The sequence below is a fragment of the Suricata suricatta genome, chromosome 15 (assembly GCF_006229205.1).
Source record: "Suricata suricatta isolate VVHF042 chromosome 15, meerkat_22Aug2017_6uvM2_HiC, whole genome shotgun sequence".
Taxonomy (NCBI): Eukaryota; Metazoa; Chordata; class Mammalia; order Carnivora; family Herpestidae; genus Suricata; species Suricata suricatta.
Genome location: NC_043714.1, coordinates 49382588 through 49394709, shown reverse-complemented (window position 1 = coordinate 49394709; position 12122 = coordinate 49382588).

The following is a 12122-nucleotide window of genomic DNA, read 5'->3' as shown; positions in this document are numbered from 1 at the left end:
CAACCTCCAGGGAAGGGGAGAAGACAGGCCCTGGCTTGTCTTATATTCACAGTTTTGCCACCAGGTGAAATGAGAAGTTAAGAAAAATTAAATCTACTTATGGGAAACAGAGATCACTTTTGCCCCCTGAGGTTGTATGCACTCCATAGAGAAGTCATCGGCACACAGACTTTCCCTCTCCCTCTTTTATTTTATAGTAACTCACATTCCATGTCTTGGTTGGCTTTGTGGTTTTGGCAGGTTCTGGGAGGACAGTGGCTTCTAGAAGCTCAGGCAGACATGCCACCAATTGGCAATTCAAGGAAAGAGAAAACACCTCTTTGCCAATAGCTTCCCCAAAGCACCAGGGTTGACCGATGGAATTGTTTCATCTCATGTCCTTGAACCAATCACTGTGGCCATGGAGGTGGATATGCTCATGCAGCTCACCTGAATGACATGACTACATTGAAGCTGGGGGATGGGGTCTGCTCACCTCTATTTCTGAAGGGAAGGTGAAGGTGATGTTCTCAGAAAGACAAAAAAGGTATATAACAGGCTGAAGAAACAGAGATCTATCACATATTTAATAAATATTTGCTTAAGTTAGTGAAAAATCTAAGACCAGGACTCTTGCAACTAGACTATATTGCCTCTATCTTTATTCCATAGCTTATATATTAACATGTTTTACTGAGGAAGAAGTTGGAACATGGCCATTCTAGAATGGTGTTAGCTCTGTAAGTAAGCTAATTATGACATATCCTCTGCAAGATTTATTAAATTTTAATGGTGCTTCTATGGTACCTCACTTTCAAGATTTAAAATCTTTTAAAAATTTAATAGTACACTAATAAGTAGCAAGACAGTACAAGAAATGAGGTGAGAGACTACATTTCAGAGTAAATGATCTGACCACTTCTAAGTGACATTTGAATTTAGGAAGATTCATTGTCCTGAAAAAAATAAATTTTATTTACTTATGAACTTTCTGAGTTCTCCCCAAATTTACCGATTATAGTCAAATGCTCTATGACCTATGGGACAGTAACTCATCTCTAGTTATTCCTCAAGATAGACTATAAAGTCCATAAATGCAGGCCCTTTCTCATCTTGTGCCCTCTGTCTAGCACAGGCTCAAAAAGTACTTATTGAATGAGTGAACAAATGATGTGAGTGTGAACAGTGGTCTAGATCCAAGTAGGGCAGACACACTCAATGTTGACCATAGAATGGTATGTAGAATGTTATTTTTAGGTTGTATTTGTTTTTTCTTACTTGATGTGGGTTAATCTTAAAATTACATTGCATCCTGTATTTCTCCTCTCATGGAAGTTATCACACTTGTTAAAAATAACATGGTATTATTGAATCTTACCATGTAGCAGGCACTCTTGAAGGAAAGTTCACTTAATCCCTGCAACAACCCTAGGAGATTCTGTTATTACGCATATCTTTTATTACAAAATTTGTTTTTTGTGGAGTGCTGGGATTTGATACTGGCAGTGGGATTTCGATGTGTGTATTCTGGGTAGTAGGCTTACAGGGCCTTTTCTAAATACTTGTTTGACGTCTGTTTCTATCTTGGAATGTAGGCTTTATGATAATCTCTTATCGACCCCACCTAGAAGAGGGCTTTGTACATGTTAATGGGCACCAAATGAAAGAAAGAATTAATTAGCTAATATCCTTAACACACACTGATTGAAAGGAAAGAAGAGTTAACAAGTGTGGTAGGTATCAGAGAATTTACAAATTTCTTAGAGGCTACAGGGAGCTTATAACACCTTATAAAAAATAAGAATAACTAAATATTTAATAGTTTTAGACAGATATAGATATTCAGCATTTATAGCTGATTTTTAGTTAGAATCACCTCTTTTCACCCTAATTTGAAAAATAAAATCATATTCTTGGTGTGGGATGGTACACTGTCACAATTAATACAAATTTTGATACTTTTCTACTTTTACATTACTGGCTTTTTGTTTTTGAATGATTTCTTGTGTAAGTGTGCTTGTGGACAAAATGGAATAGAAGAAATATTTCTAGCCCTGAAATACAAAGACCTATTATAATCAACATTTTATTCTGAATCACCAGCACTCTCCACATTAAAAGAATGATGTAATTAATCATGAAGAATATTGGTATCAAGCTTTTTAAAATATTCATGTTTATAAGCCACTGAGTGCATCTGTCTGCAGTATTTCCTTAATTGTGCCAAGCATAGTGAGAAATACAAAGATAAATCATGGGAAGGATTATACTACTTACATATCTCATAATTGTCTTAAGATTTCAGTTGCTCTTTAGAACTTTAGTCTGCCAAATAGGTGTTTTTATGTGCTCCACTAGCTACCCATCTATTTTATTTATTTATTTTTTATTGTGGAGCTCAAAAGTGTATTATCTTTGGATGTCCAAAACAAACTTTAGATTTCATATGGATAAATCATTCAAACTTATGTTGGCCATTCATCAAATTAGGTACTTAATTTATGGAATTAAAAACTGAATCTGCAATCTCAAGAAATCTCCTGTGAGATTACAGATGCTAGAATTGAGGTAGTATTAAGTGATTTAATTTTCCAGGAACTACTAGCATTTTCTCCCTTAGTGTAGCAATCTACTTGAACTACATCCTAGTTGAAGTTCATGAGTTCTCACTTTGTTAGATCTGTAGGCCCAAGGCTTAAATGGTGTCAGAGAGTCTGGTCTGTTAACTTCAACTCTGGACTCCCTTTTTCTCTATGTTTGCCTGATCCTCTGGTGCTGCCCTGGGGAGTAGGTAGAGGCAGATGACATTCCCTTAGGTGACAGCTCAGCAAAAGTAGAATCCCTCTTCATTTGTGGTAAAAAAAAAATCACATCCAGGGCTGCCTCTATGGTGTGCAGGATCCTGGGAAAATGTATTTTTGTGTGGATCCTGGCTAAGAAACAATTAGATTTAAAATATACTATAAAATTCATGGACTGCTATAGCATGGAATGATTTATCAATGGACATTTAGAATAATGGATAGAGAAAAGGTATTTACATATTTATTCAGCCTAAGTAAATATTATTATTCATATTATTCATTATTCATGTCCTCACTTCATCTCTTTCTATTGAAGTTCAGGAGCCATCTTTTTGTGTTATTGTCAAATGTGCTGTTCCCAGCTAATTTCATATCTTCCACTGCAAGATAAAGGTAGAAATGCTAATATTATTCACAGTGCCATGGCTCTTTGGAACTTGTTTTTATAGAAACAGTATTTTTTAAGTTTATTTAGCTTGAGAGAGACAGAGATAGCATCAGCGGGGGAGGGAGAGAGAATATCCCAAGCAGGCTCTGCATTATCAGCATGGAGCCCAATGTGGGGCTCGAACCCATGAAACTATGAGAGCATGAGCTGAACTGAAACCAAGAGTTGGATGCTTAACCGATTAAGCCATCCAGGTGCCCCTGCAGAAACAATATGGATCTGCTTCCCTTTGAAGTTCTCTAACACCATTGACTTAGTGCTGGTTGTATTATGACCCATGAGGCTGCAGTATCCTGTGAGCAGTGGCTTCCAGGGACAAAGGTTATTACTTTATTTTGTTGATGATAACATATGCAAGTTTTATCCAGTTTAACCAGGCAAATGTGAAAAATATTTGTTTTCTGGCTATGTTAAATTTATTATTTGAAGTTTTACAGGGTAAGAGCAATTCACTTTCCTTCATGTCTTCTTTCGAAATTGTCAGGATCATAATCACCATGCTCCTGGAATGTGAAGTCTTCATTGTGGAAGTCATGCAGACATTGGCTCAACTCATGTGGGCACATTTGGAGGGTCCAACAGGCCCTGCAAAATGTCATGGTGTGGAAAGCTGAGCTGAGACTGTCTCCTCACCTCTGCAATGACTGGAGGCGGGCCACCTCACATTATTGTTGTCAGGACCCGTCACCAAGCAAGTAGCCTTCTGTGGCCAACTAGAATGCTGAGGACCGAGCCCCACTCCAAATGTCTACTTTTTGACTGTCAGGGAACTCTTCCTGACTCATGTGTAGGAGCCAAATGGTGGGAACTGTGTGGCTCTTGACATATTTCCTTTCTTAGCTCTTACATCTCTCTTTTCAGCAGCATCAGGCCAGTTCAGAGCTCAGCAAATTTCAGAGAAAAGAAGACCACCAGTTTTTAACTTAGCAGAATATGACTGTGGGTTCACTGATTTTGTAGGAACAGATTGAGAAAATTGAAGGAGAAAGATGACAGTTTGCCCCAAAATGGTTTCTCTAGAACAAAACTTCTTACCTCCTCTATTGCCCCCCAAATAGAAACAGCAGTACGGGATGTGTGGCCCAGATCCACTACTTCCTGCTCTAGCAGTCAGCTCCTTCAGGGTTGGCTCAGCTGTAGAGAGTTCCCCCTTCCAGAATTACACCCTTCTCAGGACAACTTATATCTGCTCTGATAACTAAGGGATGGAAGGAAGAGATTTGGCCATTTCTGCTCCATGTGAGGAACTCCAGGGAGCACAGGTCACTCCAGTGTACCTTGTTGGGTTGGTGGCGGCTTTGGTATCCTGCACCAGAGGTCAGCGACTCCCTCTGTGTGATCCTGCTTCCTCCCCACCCTGTCACAGGTGCTTTTTACTAAGAATCATCTTGCTCCTCAAATTCCATCTGATCATCTGCTTCCAGAGAATCGATCTGAGGTGACACTGCTCAACCCACTTTTACATAGACTGGGGGACAGCTGAAGGACAAGAGGAGATTTAGAGACAGTTCTTTTTGGGTAAGCGTCAGGGTCTATGTTTCCATCATGGACAGTGTGGGGTTTTAGTTTATTTTCTCTTTCTTTTTCTCCTACCCTTTCTCCCTCCCTCTTCATCCCCTCTCCCTCTCTCCCTTTCCTTTCTCTCTTTCTCTCTTTCCTTCCAGAGTGTGGCTCTGGTTGTTGATTCCTAGAGAGGAGGATATATAGCCTCACCATCACATATCACTTTAGTTCCACAGGCATTAGTTTGTACTCCAACAACACTATAAGCATTTGGAGGGCAGGAACTTGTTTTAATATTTTTTTGTATCTTTCCCAGGACCAAATACAGTCTGGGCACATAATTAGTGCTTAATACATGTTCATCCTCTTCCTTCTCCTCTTCCTTCTCTTTAGAAACTATCCAAGTTATCTAGTGCTCCAAGTGCTCTGAGGTTGTATATATCCATGCCCACTCCTACAGCCTGGTGTAACCACCACCTTCTCTTGCAAGGACTACTGCTTCACAATCTTAAGATATCATCTTACTTCCTCTCTTGTGCCTCCTCAGGCTGACTTTTAGAGAGTGTCTCTGAAGATATGTCATCTAATTCCAGTGGCTTTCTCCTATGGCTACAGTGACATTCAAACTCCTTACTGTGGTCTAGAAAGCCCTACCTGATCTGGCTACTGCTTCCTCTTCAATATCCACTCCTTCCACTCTCCCCCTTGCTCTAGACATACTGACCTTCTTCATCCCCTAAACATGCAAGTCTGATCCAAGTTTAGGGACTTTGTCCTTGCTCTTTCTTCTTCTTAGAAGCTTCTTCCCAGAGGTATCTGTTTGTGAGACCCTTCCTATTATTTAAGTCTCAGTTTACATGTCCCCTCCTCAGAAAGGTCTTCACTGCCCATTCTAAGTAAAGCAGCCATGAGGACCCTCTCTCTTAACATTAGTTTATTTTATCACCTGCATGCACTCACCACTAGCTAAACTTAGACTATTTCTTTGAATTTGTCTGGCTCCTCTCTCTTGAATGTAAGATCCATGAGTGCAGGGGCTTAGTCATAGTTTCTGCTCTATTTCTAGTGCATAGAATAGGCTTTGATGCAAAAAGGTTGCTAAAAAAGTGCTTGCTGATGACTGAACTATCACTGATAAATGTCTCATTCATATATACAATTATGCCTCTTTTCTGCTTCTTAATGTTTTTTTCATGTGTATTTTTTCTCTCCTCTTTTTCCTTTTTCTTGATTATACTTGCTAATCCATTAGCTGGTTATTATTTTTAGTAAGAAAGTAATTTTTGCTTTTGTGGATCAGCAATCATGTCTGTTTTCTAATTTTAAAAAAAACTTTAGTTTTCTGTTTCTTGGTTTTAGTTAAGTTCATCAACATTTATCTCACTCCAGTATGTTTATCCAGCATGACATATAATTCTTGGTTTCCTGTCCACTCTCCTTTAACTACTTAGGATAGACAAAGCACACCTGAATGCAGAGATGAAATGTAAACAGAAGGCAGTTGGTCAGACCCTTGTTGATGTGTATTTTATGATCTGCCCTCTTAACGAATTTTTGTGCAATGAAGAGCTTTCTAGTTTTTTGCTTTTAGGCTACTCCATTGGATGATGAGACCAACTACTGGACCAAAATACTTCACTGTTAGTCTACTGAGGTCTTAGAAACAAATTTATTCCTTGAGTACCTATGAAGTTAAGCCGCCCAAGATTTATATCAAGAAACTGAGCAGAGAGGTATCCCTGCCTCTTCCACATCCTCTAGCCTTTCTGTCCTGTGTCTGTTTTGTGTTTTGTGCTCCTGATGTAAAGGAGTGGGATTCACTTTTTATGAACCCCTGACCTTAGTGTGTCTTTGAGACCTAGAATGGGAGAATGATTTAGATCCCATAAGAACATCTTGGTAGACATTCTCTGATGTCATGATCCTCTATATTGTTTCCTAAATTAAGAAGACTATAAGGCAGAGGCAGGCTACAAAGTGTTTAGTTGGGAGTATCCAAGGACTCTTGGAATTTGGCAGCCCGCTATGTCATCTCAGAGTAAGACCGACTAAAGTAGTGCTTTCCTCAGCACCCAAAGCAATGAAGTGCACAGTTACTGAGGACAAATTTACACAATTTCATTTGGTTATGGACTGCATGAAAAACTTGGAAAATCCATCTTTTTACTTATGCTGTTTGTGCTGAAACTCATTCTGGTTTTCTAAACTTTTCTTTTCTGGTCACAAAGGTAAAGGTAATTAGAACTCCATTTCCTGGAAGCAGATTCCAAAATAGAAGCTAAGAACAATAATGATTTAATAAGGAAAGCACACACTTTTTTACCCAAATAGCCTACTGAAGAAAATAAAAGCCAGACATTGTTTTCATTTCTTCTTAAAATTGTAAAAAATACACACATATGGACTATAAGTCTTTTGTTTAAATTTTTGGTTTTCTTCAGTCTGTAAAATGATTTACATCATGGAGAATTATAGCTAGCCTTAAAAAATATAAAATCTATATATTAACATATATGCATACTTATACATATATTTATATAAATACATGGCTGTACATATATATCAGATATAAAATACAATGTGTATCTCAAATGTGTATGAACAAGTTATGTGAAGCATAACCAAGTTGTCAGAGCAATAATATTGTCATTTAAAACAGACTCCTCTACATGCTTTGCTTTTTCAGAAAGTTGGAAATCAATCCTTGGAATTGAATTTTATCATACAACCTCCATGTAATTCTAGCCTACAGTTTATTTCATAGAAAAAAAGAATAATTCAAAACTGTTATTCTCAACCATGAGCTTATCTCATGGGAAGTGGAGAAATATTTGACCGTGAACTTTCCAAAGTCATGGTAAATTTATTCCCATCAAAACTGGCCCAGCAACAGCATCTGATGCTCTTCAGCCACTTTGTCATGTAAGAGCCTTCTCTTCACTGTCTCCACCATATGCCTTTCTCTGGTTTGACTGAACTCATCAGAGTAAGGTGCTTTTAATGTAGCTAATTAATATAAAAAGGTTTGGGAGTGTGTATTATCCCAATATATACATTTATTGAGAAGAGTCTTTCTCTTCCCGTGCACTTTATGACATATTCATGTTTCTGATAAACCTCGGCTTAAGTCAACAGAAGCAGGGAAGAGAAGAATGTGTGGCTATGCAGGGTAAGTCAGAAAGGTTGCCTCAGAGTGATGTGGGAGTGGAGATCAAGGAGGGAAGATCTGGGGCGGACTGACACTAAAGTTGGAAAAGAAAAATATAGCCAGCCCATGGAGAGATCTGATTCTAGGATTTCACATTGTATCCTGTTAAATATAGATGATCCTCATTATTCATGGCTTATGTATTTGCCAATCTGCTTCCTGGATAAAATTTATTTGTAACCCCTCCCCCAAATCAATATGGTGTTTTGCAGTCATAATGAGACATGCATAGAGGGGCAAAAAAATGGAGTCACCAGCAAGCTAAAGCTTTGCCTTCTTGTTTCTCGGATTGTAAACCAGTCTTAAAATTGTAAAAACACACACATACAGACTACACGTCTTTTAATTTTTGGACCCTTTCACAGTATATCTAGTGCCATGCTTTACACATCTTTTGTGCTTTTTGTTGGTGATTTCACTGTTTAATATGGCCCCAAGAATAGTGCTGGGGTACTGTCTAGAGTACATATGACCAAGAAATCAATGGTGTGACTTACAAAGAAAATGCGTATGTTAGACAGTGTTCAGTAAGCTTTGTTCAGGCATCAGTGACTGTGCTGTTATTAGTTTAAGGTTAATGAATCAACAACGTATATATTAAATAAGTTGTTTGTTAAAAAATGTTTATTTATACAGAAAGAGAGAGAAAGAGAGAGAGAGAGAGAGAGAGAGAGAGAGAGAGAGAGAGATTGATTGATCATGGAGGAGCAGCACAGAAAGAGGGAGAGAGAAAGTCCCAAGCAGGTTCCTTTCTGTCAGCACAGAGCCCAGTGTGCGTTCAATCTTGTGACATCATGACCTGAGCAGAAATCAAGAGTCGGATGCCCAACTGATTGAGCTGCTCAGGTGCCTCTAAATAAGATGTTTTAAAAGAAAATCATATATACAAGGCTATATATTGGTCAACTGATGAAACCTCTGTGACCAGAGGCTTGAAGGAACCTGATTCTGTATAACTTCTAGAAGGAGTGCTTCCATATTCACTAATTCATTGTGCCTGACTTCACAGAACATGATCTATCATGACTAATAAGAAAGCTTGTAATTGTTTTTATAAATGCGATGGGAAGTCACTGAAAGGTTTAAAGCAGAAGATGTGCTGTAGAGTGTGGATGTGCATGTCTGTGCCCATTTTGAAGACACAGACAAGAGATGTCTGCCTGCATGTTTCGAATAGCATTTAGATTTAAAGTTTTGTTATGCAGAGCATTACAATCTGTAGTGGGCTTAGTATTCTAATTAGTTCACACACACACACACACACACACATACACATACACACACACACACACCGTCGTTCAACTAGATACAGTAGCTTCTCTAGCTGCTTTAATATCTCATTCAACAAATATTTTTCAGAACCTTTTGTGTGCCAGGTATGGTTTTAAGGACTGAAGATGAACGGTAGACACAAAATCCTTCCGTCTATGGAGTTTATAGTCTAGTGGAATAGGTCTCAATCATGGGTGCACATAAAATTTTTTGAAAAGTACATTAAAAATCCTGATGCCACACTCTATCTCAATTTAATTATTGGTGGGTGAGATCAAGGCATCAAGTATTTGTTAAAGTTACCCAAATGATTCTACTATATGACCAAGATTGAGAACTGCCATTCTAATGGAATAACAACAATTTAAATGGCGCTTGCTTGGTGTTAGGCATAGTTTTAACCACTTTACATATATTGTGCCTTTTAATTCCCACAGCACACTCTTGTGTTAATACTATTAAATCCCTACTTGACAGATCAGAAAACTGATACACAGAGAAGTTGAGTACATTGTCCAAGGTTGTGGAGTAAGTATCAGAATCATCCCTGGGAAGTCAGGATTCAGCACTCCTGCTATTAACTTTTACTCTATGTTACCTTGCCCTCAGTAGTTCAGGCCTGAGCCCTGGCTTGAGCCAATCAATAATCTTCTCTCAGAACTTTAAATGACAGAAATGGTGGGCATGGGAAACTAGAAAGCTTTTAGAGGGTATAATGCTTGATAAGGATATCAAGGCAGATATCTTGCACTAGAGATGAAGGTATCATGAATCGGGAATCACAGCTGATGAACACCAGAAGCATCCAAGACCGTTATTTCAGCTGTTTGTAAGGCCTGACCAGATCCCTGCTCTTCTGATTTGTCTGTATGAACTTCAGTTGAATTCTGTTAACCATCAAATTCTCATTGTTTTCTAAGCTAGTTCAAGTTAGGAGTTATTTGTGAATAAAAGTATCCACAGTTCATTGGTTATGTTCTCTAAATACTGTATTTAGTACAAAGAGCAATGTTAAATGAGCTTATCATCAACTCTATATCAGGACAGATCTCTCAATCTGTGATGTTGAGACAGTTGCCTAACCTTTAACACAAATAGCAACGTCTTCAATAGCAGCCGGTTCTTCTGAGGAACTGATCTCTCTCAGGAGTGACTGCTGGTGCTCATGCCTTCCAGGATGCCATCTTGTTAGTAGACATTTTAGCCCTTGCTGAATCCAGGATCTGGAGAAATCTTTTCATAGCTTACATTTTAGCTCCATAAATAGTTAAGAATATATAACATACTTCTATGCAGAATCCTTTGTTTCCTTGTTTTGATTTTAAATGAAAGCCTCCTCGTATATTATTTCCAGACTATACACTGATTGACGTCAAGGCAACACTGTGTATTCAGACCATTGTGTGTCGCATGGAGTCTGCTAAAGTTTCAGACTGTGGAATATATTTTTTGTTCCCTGGTGGCATTGAAGAGTGGGTTTTACATTGGCTCCTGTTGTCCAGCTTAAAAAAAAAATGATCTCATCAATCTTAGATGATGCTGTTTTAGATAAACAGCAAAACGGGTAGGAGATGAGCTAGCCTCTACTGAAACATGTATTTAGCAGTTCAAATGCATTCTGGGATTACTTTCTCTTCTGTAACTGCATAAATAACTACAGAAACCCAGAAGACCTTGTTAAAAACATTGAAGTACATAGCATTTGTAAAATCTTTCCCCTACTGGAAACATTCTTGCTCCACCCTACTGACCCCAGTACTGGAAAATAGGGATTTTCTCATCTCTTTTCTGTTTCTACAGCCATTTCCTTCAGTGTACTACATTTTGATTTGTATTTAAGGCATTGTCAGTATTCTATTCTTAACCTTTTCTAATTATGAATCCCTGAATGGGCTTATCCTTGAACCTTACCAGTCTGTACAGGTGTCAAAGAATTAAAGTGTGAGGTTTCTTCCTCAGCCTCAGTGCACTATGAACCCCTGTGCACCAGCAGGTGGCAGCAGAAATAAATAAAATAAGCTAAAGAGTGCATTACAAAGACCCAGAGAAATGATGCCCTTGATCTAGATCTTCTAGTTTTCCAGTCTCATAGCTTTCTTATTTCATTCCTATCTACTTTATTTTGCAAAAAAATTTGTTGATGTAGCAATAGTAGTTTGAATTTTACCGCTCCAGAAGAATCAGAAAGATGGAAACAGTTTTATTTATTCTCTGCCTTATTTTTTCCTGCCTTGATGTTTGTCTACAAGGTCCTCTGGCAAAACTTCCAGCAGAAATGATTGAAAGACAATCCTTCACCCTGGCTATAATGAAGGCTGAACTCATTAGGGAGATTATGATGGGTGACCCAGAAAAAGTAGGAGAGAGGTGAGTTGAAGATGCCGAGAGTAGTGATTTGTCAGGACTGTGGGGGGAAGGGGATTGCAGGTCCTGGGAGCAGTGGGCACCTGCAGTGCGGCCGGGTGAAGGCAAAATACATGGGTGGGTGTGGAATATGTGTCAAAGCAATCAGGGAGGATGGATAACGGGGGAGGCTAAGGCACTTCGTCATTACTGGGACCTTCATCTGCGCCTAGTGTGGGAGAAGTCCCAGAATAATGCAACTCAATAAAAATAATGAATGCCTTTTTTTCCCCCCAGGGTATTTTATTTATTTATTTTTTGCATTCGATTGGAAATTTTATTTATTTTTTTTCCATAATATTTTATTGTCAAATTGTTTTCCATATAACACCCAGTGCTCTTCCCCTTAAGTGCCCTCCACCATCCCCACCACCTCTTTTCCTCCCTCCCCCTTCCCGTTCAACCCTCAGTTCATTCTCAGCATTCAATAGTCTCTCAAGTTTTGCATCCCTCTCTCTCCCCAACTCTCTCTCCCTCCTCCGCTCCCCCTGGTTCTCCATTAGGT